The sequence below is a fragment of the Grus americana genome, chromosome 21 (genome assembly GCF_028858705.1).
Source record: "Grus americana isolate bGruAme1 chromosome 21, bGruAme1.mat, whole genome shotgun sequence".
NCBI classification, from domain to species: domain Eukaryota; kingdom Metazoa; phylum Chordata; class Aves; order Gruiformes; family Gruidae; genus Grus; species Grus americana.
The window spans coordinates 5303805-5318948 of NC_072872.1; the positions used below are offsets into that span (position 1 = coordinate 5303805).

Here is a 15144-nt window from a genome sequence, read left to right on the forward strand (position 1 = left end):
AGGACAGGATCTCTCCTGGTCAGGGAGGGAAAGTGGTGGTGCACTGTGTTTCTGGCTCTCTGCAAGGTCTCAAAGCCACCTAAGTTGCCTCTGTGGTGCCAAGAAGGGAAGCAGATGCTGATAAATTCCTATCTGAAGTTTTATTTGCATTGGCTTCACTATGGACAAATACAGTTTTGGCGATCTCCTCTGCTTCCTCAGCTAGCATCAGGCAAAGGAGAGAGATGTTGTAGATGTGAGATCTGCATAGCAGGTGATTCCACAGTCACAAAGCACACGGAAGAAGGGAATTAAGGGCGGTCTCAAGCATATAAGTAGTAAATGCTTCTAAAGCCATGTTAAAAAAGAACACAGAAAATCAAAGCTAAAAATAAAACCCATCTGAGCAGCACGGCACCTCCCATCTTCCCTTGCTCTGGATGCCCTTTGGACTGGGGAGATAAAGCGCCAATTTTAACTTCCTTTGTTTAGTGTTTCTGGCACTCAGCTTGGCAAGGATATTTGCCTCTGATCTTGGCTTTTACATTCATTTTAATAACTTCCCATTCTGATTATCCTTTGATATAGATATCTGCATACCCACAAGCATTCACATACAAGATCACCCTTGCATGCAGGCAGTGAGGCCAATCTTTGAGATCTTAGCAAAAATTAGACTTTAAATTACTTGAACTCTGTTGCATGCATTGGGTCCTTCCTGGCAGTGTAAGGATGGCAGATCTCAGATTTCCCCATTTTCTCTGGTAGGTAAAGAGTCATCAGGAAACTGATGAGCAAAGAAGTTAAATGACTCAAGGTTCATGCAAAAAATTAGTGACAGCTGGAAGAATAGACCCCAGGATTCTCGGCTCCCCATTGCCCACCCAGTAGCAGGTATGAGGTGTCGGGAAGGAGCACTGATTTCCCTGGGGCCCCGTGGCTGGTGGATACTGCCCATCATTCTTGCTACAGCACAGCGTAGCCACACTGTCACCACAGACATGGAGCTCCAAGGCAGCTTGAAAAGAATGCCATTCATTCATGCAAAAACCCCAAAGGCAATGCCCAAAACTGGGGAGAAAAAAACTTGAGGGATTTGCACATTTTTTTGCTCCTCCTCTTCCTTTCCCTACCTTCATGCTTTTTTTAAAAAAAAAAAAAAAAAAAAAGCTTTTCTGTCTCCCATCTAAGCAGTCAAACATTGCAAAATGCAGAGGCACCAGTGGAGGCATGCCTCTGTGAGCCTTTGCTGGCCAAATTATGTGGCAGTGGGTGCTGGGAGTACACATGTGCATGGAGAGGTGGGTAGAGAGCGGACAGAGGAGCTGCCATAAGGCTTTTTTTCCCACTCCTTGCCAACATAATCAAAATAACTCACTTACACCTAATAAAATAAAATGCAGAATCCAAAAGCCTTCCTTCCCTCCAGCGGTTTGTCTGGATCTCATTCCTTGAAGCTGAGCTGAGAAAGCAAGAGGGGGGTTTATTTTGGTTTTGTTGTTGTTATTTTTTCTAGAAGGAAAAATACTAACAGTGAGGCAGAAGGTGCAGCACGTTTCTGGCACAGATGGAAGTCAAGTGCTCCTAAAGCTGTGGGCTTGATGGGGACCAAACTTTATGGTTAAGTTAATGTCGGGTTTGTTTCCTTTTCTTTTTTCCTTCCTTTCTCTCTCTCCCCCCCTGCCCTTCTGTTTAATTTAGTCTTCACTTACCACAGATAGGTGGGGTTTATCTTCTCCTTTTCTGCTCTAAATATATGTGTATGCTTTTCCAATTAGACCTGATATGCCCTTCCCTCCGGTCTGTTTCCATTTAAGATTGCTTTCCATCACAGTTGTAAATCTCCAAAGTACTGGACAGCGAATGTAGGAAGTATCAGCAGTCCTTTACAATGTCCCAGGAATGACCAGAGATGATGGATCCAAAGGTGCTAAAAAATAAAAGCATAAGGGCAAGAAATTCCACATGATGTAATGGCAATCCTGTGTATTCATCATCATCTGCATCTTCTGCATATGTAAATTGTAACAGTGAAGGAGACTGCTCCTGTGGTCAATTAAAATGCAAAATTAATGACCTAGTGTGTTGATGATACAAAGCTGGGCTTGCTTCTTGGAGGCTCTGAGTAACACTGATTGTGAAATGATCAACCGAAAGTGTGAGTTTGTCAAAAATTGAAAGAGGTCACAGAAACATGTTGATTTTTTATACAATTTTCAGGGGAAAGGCACTGAAAGAAATAGTCTTAGATGTCTCCATTTTAGGTTTCTCCTTTGACCAGGACGTGTCATGCTGAATCAGGATATTACAGGGACAGATGCGGCCCTGATGTGAATGCAAGCATAGCTGTGACTGTATCAGGGAACGCTGGAGCACCCCCACCCACCTTTGTAGGCCATGCAGTGGGGCACATTTACTCCTCCAGACTGACTCAAGGGGTGGGATGGTGAGCATAGAGCTGCAGCTGGGGAGACACCCGTGGTCCTGCAGGCACCCAACCGTCCTGCTCCAGGAGCCCACAGGCGGGAAGCATCACCCCAAGGCCTGTTATCAGAGCCTGCACTGAGGACATGCAAGTTGCCCAGGGTGGTGGGAGGGCAGTGGAAATTTGGGTTGAAGGATGGACTGAAGCTCCTTCAGCTCTTCCAGTCAGTCTTCATTGTCATTCCCACAATGGGAGAAAGTGAGATGCAGAAGTATTAATGTGACTCAGCAAGTCAATGCGAGAGTCAGTGACTGAGCCTGTAGACACTGATCTCGGCACTTGTTCTTTAGCTACAAGACGATCTGCTATATGAGAGGTTTATATTCATGTTCAATGCTTTCTTTTTACTGTCATGCATATTTAATATGCATCTAATAAATTACTAAATTCCATGTCTTGCACCACTGCAGCTATGAAAATATGCAATAACCCAATGCCTCTTATCTTTGTTGCAGTTTTGGCTGATGACAGAGGGAGAAGAAACCTGCCCTTCAAACATAGGTAAATGGTCTCTACTGAAGTCATTGGGGTCTATGCATATGATCTTTAAAGCATAGGTTGCTCATCTTTATTGCTGGCTAAATTAGGTCTTAGAAACTATTATGTTATTTCCACTTCCATCAAGACTTACAGATTTAAAAAAAAACCCCAAACCCCAATATATTTAAAAAACCCTCTAAATTCTACTGGACAAAGGTGACAAATAAAAGACAAAAAGATGCTGTATGATACGAAGGTAAAGGAATAAGCTTCATGTGCCTATATGCATTTAAGGGCAGATATAGCAGGGAGGCAAAGGGGCCTGTGACCCCTTAATTTCCTTTACACGCTGTGTCACAGTGATGAGGGAAAGTTATTCCTGTCATCAACAGGCTGCACCCAACCCTGATATGAGCTATCTACTCTCCAGTGTCCTGTCTATCCCATCAGGTACTGCTCAATGTTTCTCAGCCTCAGGAAATCCTTTTTTATTAAAGCTACAGAAGCTCATGATTTTAACACCAGTGGTTTCCCAAAGTTGAATCCTTGGTGTTGGTCAGAGGATGCTGTCACATACATGCATGTCATCTACCCTGCAAACCCCAATTTTTTCAAGCAGATGCAAAGTAAGAAAATTAAGAGTGCTGATCCACTCAGAAAAGCCGTCTCTTTTTAGATCATTACAGTATGTAACATCCTTGAGTGAAATGGAGTTATCATCCGAACCTGTAATTTTCAAGTAATCACTGAGTTTTGAGTGTTGTCATGTTATTACCAGCAGTAGCCAGCATTTGAAAAGGAGGCAGCAGAGAGTTTCTATTACTATGCGATCAAATGTAGTTTTCATCAATGGCATGTTTAAAAGCTGAAGCGTCAGAGTCATACCTCGTGAATCCCTGTCTATATCAGTGGCAGCAGAGCGAACATGTAGCAAAGCAGGGGAAAAGTTGATCATAAAGAGTTAGAGACACCATGCGAGAGGCATAATACAGTAATTTGCAGGTTGGGATGAAAAAACATCGATGCTCAATTCTGTGTATTGAGCTATTATGTCTAAGTTGTTATTAACAATATAACGGCTCAGCTCAGGTGCTGGTGGCAAGAGATTTCATATGATAAATATGCCTCCAACATAACTCACTAGTGTTTGACCGGGGACAAATTAGGTTGTTTATGTCTGGGAATGAATTTGGTGAAAATAGCCTATACCAAAGGGCCTGGAGAGTTGAAAAGGTAGGGTAAGATGGACATAAATGTTTCACAGTGCAGAATATTCTTCGCCCCTCATAGTAAACCTTTTGGTACAGGATTCAAATATGCAAGAGTCTGGTACACATGCAGTAGCACTGATTCTTTTTGTATGTATCTTCTCGTAACACTGAAACTACCAGCTCAATTTTCAGTATTGAAAATATGGAGCAATGGTCACTTTAAATTTCACCTGTTGGAGCAGACACAATGCCATTGACACAATTCTTCAACGATTATCAACGCTCAGTACAAAACCTGTTGTCTTCCTCATTATTTCAAAGCTAGATTGTTAAACATCTTCGACAGTTTTGGAGGAATAATAAAAATGAAGAGATATCAACAAATCAACCTTATCTCCTTAAATACCAGGGAGGAATGAATTTCCCTTAGTGCCTTCCACAACAGCCTGTTATCATGAAGGAGGGACTATGCTGGCTTGCTGAAAAGAAAAAAGGGAGGGAGGAGAATGCAGCCGTTGGGAAAGCTCTAGCTCCCTAAATATATTTTCATATCAAGTTATTTGCAGTCTGTGTTTCAATCAGTCTAGGTACCCTTTGGATAAGTTTTGCCCCAGATACATCAGTTCAGCTTTGCTGCTGTTACTAAGGAGTACCAAAATGCTCTGGTCGTTTCCATATGCCACAGGGAACCCAAAGTGCGTTCCGGGAGCCAAATGCATGACTCAGATGTTTCTTTCTTACTCCAGTGACTTGAACTGCATACTGCTTGTAGCGCTGCAAAACCAAACCTGCGAGGGACCCGGCAAAAAGCTCTTCTGTTCAGTGGCAGAGGAAGCACAAGCGAAAGCGGCTCTGCACATGCAGCATGGCTGCGCTACAGGTACGACTGGCCAGCGCCTGGCACTGCCGTGGGCTCGTTCTTGGCTGCTGTGGGTACACTTGCAAAGTGTGGGTGTCTGCTCAGGGCTGGCCGGGCCACCCGAGCCCTGGAGGACAGGGTAGCACCCTCGTGGTGCACTGTACCGTGGCCTCACGGAAGTGTTTGTTGGTAAGAAAAGAACGAGGTAACCTCAAACAGAGGTGCTGAAGCACAGCCCCGTGTTTGACCCGACCGGGGTTCAGCCCCCCCGCCCCATCAGGGGCTGGAGACCGCCGGCCTGCCTCCCAGCACTGTGGGGCCGGGGCTGCCGCGGGCAGAGCGGGGCCTTCAGCACCCTCCCCTCCGTGCCGGGGAACCCCGCGCCCCCGCCTGGGGGAGTCCCAGGGGAAGCTCCGCGCCCCAGCCCCGAGGGGTCCCGGGGGGCAGCCCCGGCGGAGACGCTTCCCTCAGGCGGAGCCGCGCAGCCTCCCCCGCGCTCCCCCCCCGGGGCTCGGCGGCGCGCCCCGGCGCTTCCCGCAGCGCGCCTGGCCGGCGGCGGCCACCCGACACCCGCCGCTTCCAGGAAGCCGCCCCCCCGCCCCGGCCGCGCCGCGCCGTCTGGGGCCGCCGCCGCCCCGCGGGCTGCCGGCGCGGGGCCGGGGGAGCGGCGCGGGTGGGGGGGGCGGCCCGGCGGCTGGCGGTGCGCCCGCCGCGGCCGTGCCCTCGGCTGCCGGCCACCGTGGGCGGCTCTGCGGCTCTACCCGCTCGGGCGGGGGGGGGGGGGTGTCCCCCTCCTCGTCCCCAGCCCGCCCGAGAGCGCGGGGAGAACGGCACCGATCGCGGAGAGCCTCGGCCCCCGCAGAGACGCTCTCCCTGAGAGGCTCCTGCCTGGGGGAGAGGCTGTTCTCCTGGAATAAATAACCCCGCCCCACCTGGAAGGCAGGGGTATGGGCCTACAGGGAAAAGAGGGAGTGGGGAGGGGCAGAGAAGGGCTTGTTCTGCAGCGTTTCTGTAATGTAATTACACGAGATTTAAATGAGCGAGTGTTTCCTACTGAAAAATAATCACTGTTGTTATCCCCGAGCTCCACTAGTCTAGATTGCCTGATCTATATGTTTAAAATGTCAAGCCCAGTGTAGGAGCAAAGACTCTAAAAAATCTAATTCTCAGTCAAAAAGAAAATCCTTTTAGAGAGAGAGTGTGTGTGGGGGGGGACTGGCTGGCTTTCTGCAGTGCTGAGAACCTACAGTTCACATACGAAAATTGCCTCATAACGCTTCCTTCCATGTTTTATTTCTCCCTTCTACAGGACCTGTCCATTGTTCTTGTGTGGATCCATCACTAATTCAAGCTGAGTCCATGGCAAACTTGTGAATATGTCTCCCCAAGAGCCATCCAAGGCGTTGGGGCTGTTATCCCTGCTTCAGAGAGAGGGAACTGAAACGTGCCCAAGGTCACCCAAGGAAATCTGCACTAGACTAGCACCTGAATCATTCATTCTGGTCACAAAAATGCTAATTTCATCAACCAACATCTGAGCAGAGGCTTGAATGATATGACTGTATAGAAGATGTAGGTATTTCTGGTGTTGGTCCTACTCCATTAAGCTCAGTGGTAAATTTCATTGGCAGTGGAATGAAATCTAACCAAATATTTTCTTTGGGTTTGGTTCTCCATTAATGTTGTTTTATGTAAAACTGATGTAAGCAAGAAAAGAATTAGACGTTTCATTTATTTAATACTTTTATAAAATATTTTTTTAATTATTGTGGAGTTATTCAAAAAACATGCTGATTTCTTGTAACAGACTGGGATATCTCAAACGAATGTCATAAACTACTTTTTTTTTGGTGCAATCCTTTATTTCTGCATTCTTTACAGCAGGAGTAGGAGATAATGGGGCTGGAATGTCCTTCTTGATTGTTCATGTTAGTTCTCTGTGTCAAGCAGGATAAAACTCCAGCTAATCCTGCCATAAATTTAGGTATTCCTAATCCTTCAGTATTCCCTCTTTTCTTCAGGCATTAGTAATCAGTCCTGTGCCAAAAAAAAAAAAAAGAAACATTGGGACTATAAGTAGCTATAAAAAAAGAAAAAAAAGTACAAGCTGCCCAGTATTGCTCAAGTTCAGATGGTTTTAATAGCTCTCCCCTCTAACCTGTCTGGCTCTGCAGTCCCTTAGCACAGGAAAATTTATATTTGGGAGCATGCAGAGATCTCTCTTGAGACTGTTTACATAGCTCAGTACTCTTAATACAATGGTATAGTGGTGCTGTGCTCCCTCTTATTGTAGTGTCCATTAAAGGTTTATATCTCTGCTTTTTCTAAGTACAGTAGAATTAGACAAGTACCCCAGCTAATGCATGGGGCTAGTGAGAAAAGGGAGCTAACTGTGCTGTTTGGAGGTAAGAGTGTGGCTAAGCATATCCTCTTGGGAGCTAAACAGAAAGGAGTGGTTCCAAGTGAGAGGGGACCTGTTGAGAGCTGCTGCCTCACAAGCAGAGGCCCAAGTTTAAGAGGGGCTGCTTCTTGAAAAGGTGCGTGTTATCCCTTCTTCCCTGTGGAGCTGCGGCGGGGGGAGTCTGTTGTGCTGCCGTAGGGACAGGAACAGTAACATTTCTGCCTCCTCCTTCCTAGCTTGTGCTGAGTTTGTTCTTTCCTCTCCTGCTTAGCCCATGGCTTCTATTACTGATATGTTTAAATAAGTGAGTTCATTTTCCTCTTCTAGGTTATATTTATTTCTTCAAGAGTTATCAGTTTGATGTACGTACACATTATGAGGTGTTGTGCTTCTTGGCCAGTGTTTTGCTGGGGGAGTCTGTAATTCTTGCTGTGGCTTGAAAGGGCTTGGGGGTGTGTGTATAATTTTGTTATTATTAAAGAAAACAAAAGGAAACCAACCTCAGCCTATGAAACTTCACCACAGTGAACTTGGTGATCAGAATTCCTAAATGGCCACTCCATTTAGCAACAGGCTCCAAATTATCAAAGGGAACAGTGAAAATCAGGCTAGCTATTGGTATAACAAACTGGTAGTTATTTTCAAGGCATCTGCCTTTTCTCAGGTAACAGGGAACTGGCAATGGGAAGACAGCGAAGAGTATCAACAGCATACGTGTGACAGCTGCACACTCAGAAAAAGCCCAGCGACTGCAATTCTCATACTACATAGATATTCCTACTGTCCATGGACATATCAGCATGGGACAGGAGACTCACAGGCAGGCTTTGCCTTACTATCCTTTTCCTGTAGGGTGGGAGGATCCAAAGAAAAGGACCTGTAGGGTTTTGAACTGGAGCTGTCAAGGAGGGTTCTAGCAGAACCCAAGGTGAAGTGCAGCCACTGTTCCCAGCTCTGGGCTGGAGTGGTGGTCAGTGCCTCTCACTGCACATTTCTAGGCAATCAGGTCTGCCTGCTTGAGTATCTGTGGGGTCCTCCATCACAGCCATCCCTGTTCTGCTGGCCTGTTCGGAGCCAGCGTGGGGAACCACCTCTGTGCACCACAGGCAGAGATGCTGGCCTGGCCTTACCACGAAAGGGTATTTTCTCCCACTGGGAATGCTCTATGAACCATATATCTGGTATGTCTTTCTGGCTGATGTGGAGGCTTTACAAGCAAGCCAGCTGCTGTGAGGAGGCCACAGCCACACAGCTCCCAACTTTGGTTTTTATAAACACCAAAATAGACAATGGGGAAAAAAATAGAAATAAACAAGCTGGCTGCTTTTGATTAGGAGCAGCCCTTCTTCAGTCTGCACTAAAAGCACTCATGTTTGCTTAACAGTACAAATAATTAATCATGTGAAAGTGGATTCCTGGACCAGGATAAGATGGCAGGACCTTTTACTTGTTCCTACAGTTCCATTTCTGGTGGGTTACACTAGACATTCTCTGGGGGGGGAAGCCTGTGGAAATGTACAGGGATTAGTGAAATGGCTCCTTTGTCATCAGGCCCACTGTGCGAGTTTCCCCTCTTGTCTCCAGTCTGTGGGAGGTTGCTTTCTTTTGTGCTTGGGTGCTGCTAAAATAAGATTATGGGATTCTTTCTGTAAATCCATGAATCAAAATGACCAACCTGACTGGCCTTAGGGACAGTGGTTTTATGCCTTGATCCTATGGCTGCACACTGATTTTCACACTCGGCAGCAAAGCATATCTCTTCTTCACTTAGCAAACAATGGGTTATCCGGCGTAAAAATAAGTATCATCTGCAAGTTCTACCAAGGGCCTATGAAATTGGGGTTTCTTGACTGTATTCCCAGCTTCTCTACCAATTCCCCATGGGCCTCAGTTTGTGCAGCTGTAGAGCAGGGATAGACATCTGTATATGCCTTACAGGAGTGAAGAGTGTGATGTTTGATTGAGAAATGTCTGTGCTACGAGATGCTCAGATGAAGGATGTAGCTGTGAACAGTTCTTACTGCTCTTATTATAAGACCCTGCTAGCAGAAGGGAGAAATAGTTCTATGCTGCCTTGCTTTAAATGGAGCAGGGTGCGAGGCACAGATACAAATGAAAACTCTTCAGATGATTGTTTCTTTTTTCTTTTCCCCTGCAGAGAACCTGTCCTTGATTCTGCTGTCATGCTGGTGTGGAAGAGCAATTCAACTGGTGTCAGAGGATTTCCATTGACATAAATCTAGTGTAAGCAGGAGTATGATGGGGCTCTGTATCAGACATTTTCTGCTTTCCAGGGTGAACATGTGGACTTCTCTTAAGCAGAGAAGCCTCAACAGGCTATTGCTTTGTCTTTGCCCATAATTTTTCTTCTACTTGCCTACATTGTTTAACTGTGTAAATTTCAGAATTCTGTTCCATAAATGTCTCTTCCATAAATGCAAATGGAGGTGGACATTAAAATAAGCCATAGTTAAACATTTTTGAGAGACTTTTCTACTTGCCATTGCTAATCCCTTCCAAGTTGGCAATAATATATGGATTTTGCTATCCATAGGTGAGCAGCTTTGCTGTTGTTTATCATGATTGCTAATGATAATTTTATTAATTATTTTCATAGCAGTGAAGTGTTGCAAACTTCCCGCGGATCAAACAAGCCCTTACCCTGAGGAGCTCTGCAGCAAAAGTATGTCTGATAAAGAATATTGAATTAGACTGAGACACGAGTACATAAGGTCAAGCTTGCAATTCTGCTTCCATGCAACTTCTCCAGAAACTCCCACAATAAAAAATAATAATGATTACATAATTAACTGTAAGGCGTAATAGCAGCTTTCATCCAAGATCTTAAAAACTCTTTGAAAGGTGGATTTTGCAAATGTAGAACTGCAACACAGGGATGAACTTGATTTCTGTCAGGCAATGTGGAACTTGCCAAAGGGATACAGAGGGGAGTGCGTAGCAAAAAGGGATTGAATTCATGCTTCTTGCAGCACTGTCCAGTGCCTCATTTTTGTGGGTGGTTGTGCCACACAGTTCACACAGTCGCCAGACATCCTTCCCACAGTGTGCCTTCTTGTCTGCTTTGCTTTTTTTTTTTAATGTGACCCAGAGCCCTGGGTAGTGTCTTTCAGGCATATCTTTGAGCCAGGTACTCCTACAAACTTAGATCTGGCTGTAGAGATTTTTCTTCTGAGCAAGAGGGTTGTGTTCGGAGCAGCCTCACAGGACAACCTTACACCTGAAATTTGCAAGATCAGAAAGGTTCTGAGCTTGATGTGCACTGCTGGCAAATGCGCAGCTCACACGTGCATGCATGCAGGCAACAATATGTAGAGTATTTTGAAACATTTGCAAGAACAGAAGAAAATATTTACTGCTGGTCCCCTTCTCAACCATTCTGTTTTTTAAAAAAGACGTTGGAAGCACCTTCTCTTATACGAATGTATTTACTGTAGGTTTTCCCTCCCCCTCGTCATTTCTGCCAAAAGAACTGGAGAGCTGTGGTCAGTGGCATCACTGAAGGACATGTGGGCTGATGGACAGTAAGTTTGCTACAGGAAATATTGCAGTCTTTTCCAACAGAGGCAAAACAAATCACGTTGTCAGTGGTATTGCAGGTCAAGCATGAAGTTTTGCCAGCTTCCCCAGTCTGAGCAGAAACAGAAATCCAAGCAGCGAAGGGAGACAGAAGAGGTGGCTGACTGACTAGCTGCCTGCTCAGAGCTGCCTGTTTAATTTAGTTATCTAGTTATGTCTATTGTTCTATACTTGTGTGGTTGTGGGGGTTTGTTGTTGTGGGGTTTTTTGGTTTGGTTTTTTTAATGCACACAGCCCCCCAGTTTTCTACTATTATAGTGAGAAGTTTCATTCTGTGCCCAGCACCAAAGCTCTCCTCATGGTAGTACATATCGGACACCATTTTTTCCCTTCCCTACTTATCAATTTATTGCATATAATATCCCAACTCAGCTCAATGCAGATTCGAAACCATTACCTTCTGCCCAGTGATTTCATGCTGCCTGAGAGGAGCAAGCGTAGAGAACACCCTTAATCCCTCTTGCTCTTGGCCAAAGAGGAAGGGCAGTGTAAATAAGAAAGTCGGTCTCAGCCGAGACCCTCTTTTCCCTGCTTTGTCTCTCTCCCTTCACGTATCTCCTGTCCCTTCTCTTCCCTGCTGCTGTATTTCCTGCTGTCTGGCCTGTGTTGTAGTGTGTCACGGGTGACCTCGCTCTCTTCTCCCCTGCCACTCCTCTCTGTCTGGGACAAGGTGCTTGAGAGACTAGGGGCCCCACACAACTGGCAGAGCAGCCTGTGGAGTTGTTCCTCCTCTTTCCAGCTGTGAATATGGCCCAAAGGGGCTTCTAATCACTTTCATTCATTCTGCACACAGCAGAGCAGCAAAAGCTCACGACACGGGAAAGAGAGGGAGAGAACTGGCAGAGGAAGAAAAGGATGGGAGGAGAGAGATGGGCTTCTGTCTTTATCCATGAAGCTGGAGACTTCCCTGTTTGGGAAATGAAGGCCCTCTGACCCATGGAGTCTGTTCCCTCCCGTTCAGACAATGTGCAGATGTTCTGCCAGGCCTTGCTGCACCCGTTTTGTAGCTATAAAGCCTTTGCATTCAATTCTATCAGATTGGCTCTTTCCCAAAGACATTAAATTCACATCAGAAATAAAAGCATTTTACAGTGCTAGAGCTTCATTCCTCGGGAAGTCCTAGAACTTCATGGGTGGAAGGCAGAGACTCTCCAGGAGACTTTAGGAAGGCTATTTGTCTCCAAAATAAGCTGGGGCAAGAAAGGAGAAAGTATGATCAGACTGACCTACAAGAGCAAGAGTTTGAAAATATACTGGGGAAATAAGAGAGGTTAGAGCTGGGAGGGCAAAAACATTTATTATTTGGTGGAATTCCTAGGGTTATGCATGGAGAAGGGTGGGAAGCAGCTGTAGAATTACAGAATAATGTGTACCTGGAAACCCAGCAATCCATTTTACAAGGAAGCAGCCTTTTTTAGAGGGGCTCCGCAAATGCTTTCAGCGTCCTGGAAAGCCTTAATTTGAGAGCTTTCTCGGGGGGTGAAATCTCATGGCTGTGTTGCCAGCACCTGTTGGAGCCTGGAAGAACTGTATGTGTTAGATGTAAAAAGTTTTCAAGGTGTGACAGGCCCAGAAATGCTTCCCTCCATGCATGCATGAGATACTGTGATTAAAAATGCCCCCACAGAGAGAAAAATAAAAACAACAGCCCAGGAACTCCTTGAAGAAAGATATTTATGTCCTAAGTTTTAAAACTAGCCAAGCTCCCCAAAGAAACAGCAGTAACAGAATTTAGCTGTTGGAACCCAAAGACACATTGTTCTGATTTAATAATTAATGTGGAGTTAATTGAGGCTTTTACTGAACTGAAACAGGATAAAAGAAACCCGCCAGTCTGGACGCCGTGCTTCTCTGAGAACTAGTTCATTCTGCTCCCCTGTGACCCCCTCCCCGGTCCCTCTGCCGCACGCCGCTCCCCCTTCCCTTTCCCCCAAAACGGGTGTGGAGCGTGACCGGTTCTGCTGTGTGCACAAAACAAGGAGGCAGGGGAGGTGGCCACAGAGGCATCTGGGGATGGGGTGAGCCATGAGAGAACCAAGTCTGGTGGTGAATGGAGCTTTCCCCCTTGCCTCTCCTGGGCCATTGTTTGACAGGGATTTTCCATATATGCACTGACTCGGGAATTACTGAGCCATGCAGCAGTCACAAAGAATGCCTCCAAAAGGCAGCAAAATGGAGAGAGGCACAGGGAGAAGCTGGCTCCATGTTATCTTTAAGAAAGTAAATAATGACATGGGTTTAAGGCTTACAATTAAGTGCTTCAGAAATTGAGTCACACAGAATGTATCCGGAACAAAATGGCTTTTAACCCCTTGGAGTACGTGCAATGTGAATAGGTGCTACTCAGGTTTGTTGGGGAAAATGGCAACATGTTGGTGTCAGGGTTGTTAGTTACTCGAGAATGGAATGATCAGAGAACATTTCAGGTTAGGGCATGGCTGCTAGTTTTTGGATCCTCTGGAAGAAAGGCTGGAGTGGCCTTCATCTTACCGTAGTCAGTAGGAGTCTTTATACCAAGTTCAAGGACCTTTGGATGAGAATTTATCAGCCTATGATGAAGGAAGAGCTGGTTTTTATAATTCTATTTCTGATTATAACAGTATTGGGGGAACATGAGGTGCTATGATGGATGAGTCCTGGAGTAGATCTGCCCTAAATTCTAGTCCATGCAGTCTCCAGCCCTAGGTCTGTGTTTTGTGGAAAAACACAGCCTTTGTTTCAGCCTGCTGACTATTATGGTATGTTAGTGGAGAGGTGAGGGAGTTTGATATGGAAAGGGTGAAAGAAGAGTCTCTGAGAATGAATGTTCAAGTTTATACACAAACACTGAAGGTGTTTTACCTTCTTCCTTGTCTCCATCCTGTTAGTCAAGTGATTTATTAGGGAAGTCATAGAGTGGTGGCTAGAATTACACCAGTAATGCTGACCCAGAGTTAGTTCTCCCTCACTTTCCGTTTTCAGTTGCTGCTTTCCGTTTTCCAACTAAGATCTTTGCATAAAGTGTTTTGCATCCCTCTCTGCTTTCAGCCACCAGTCATCCTCTCCGCTAACATACCGCAGAGGAAGGATGTCTTAGCACTCCTTTTGCCGTGGGACTCCAGTTGAGGCCTTGTTGCCCTAGCTGGAAGTGGGATTGTATTGGAAAGGTGGGAGGACCTTTGTCTGTTTTCCCATTTCGTAACTGCTGTTCAGCACCTGCCTCTGAGGTGGAACTTTTTATTTAAGTTTTCCCTTTACTATTCTAGGTTCACTGAACACAGTGAGTGAAAACTTCTGCCTGGAGCACAAGAAACTTGCAAAGCAAAGCTCTTCTACATTGCTGATGCTTGATGGGATCATCAACAGAAGTGAGGTATGTCTCCTCTATGTCTGAATATACTTTTTAGAAAATTAAGTGTAGCACGTGTCTACTACAAAGCAAGCACTGCATGCACGTTCGGGAATCTACTGCACTCCCCCTTTCTGCTCCACGTGAATTGGAAGGAGTTAGGGAATGCTGCCAATGATGGAATTTGCACAGAGAAGCACAGTGGTAAACTGCTGCTAATGCATGCGCTACAGATGTCGGTTGGGATCTGGTAGTATACAGGGCGTACACATTCTGATTATGGAAGGGGGCTCTCTGGATAAAACTACACAGCCAGTTAATGTACCATCTAAAAACTACTTTTATACCCTGACGGGATAAGTGTCTGCCATTTGGGCTTTTACTTTAGAGTCTAATAGCTGGAGATTTAATCCCTTATTCAGAGAAGTAATTATTGTTCATATAAATAGGTCTGTTGGAGTCAGTGAGCTGAGCTCACTGAGGGAGGGATAGTCAGTTTTACCAATCCAGGTCTCTACAGTGTTGTCCAATGACCTATGTAGTATTTAGTACCTATAGGAATGGTGGAGTATATTACCCTTTTTCAATGGTAATCTGTGGAAACATTCCGGTTCGGGTGCTGACTGATGACATAGCCCTTCCGGGGTTCCATCTACACGTGATATATATGTCTGCATCAGCCCCTTGCCAATGATGGGTTGGATGGCAGGACATGGTTCTTCCTGAAACTAGTATTATGCAGGGTGAGCCTACTTTGGAGCTGGGATTGCAGTCTCCAAACCCCACAGGTAGTTGCTGCTAGAC

The 15144-nt window shown here is 45.6% G+C and overlaps 1 long non-coding RNA gene across 1 annotated transcript; it reads left to right on the forward strand.

Annotated features, from left to right (window-relative positions):
• Nucleotides 1-4919: 4919 nt before the first annotated feature.
• LOC129215908 (uncharacterized) lies at nt 4920-14364 on the forward strand. The gene is made up of 6 exons (XR_008580123.1): nt 4920-5035; nt 6324-6586; nt 9574-9659; nt 10033-10098; nt 10871-10957; nt 14258-14364. It is a non-coding gene; the product is annotated as an uncharacterized LOC129215908 (long non-coding RNA).
• The last annotated feature ends 780 nt before the right edge of the window (nt 14365-15144 follow it).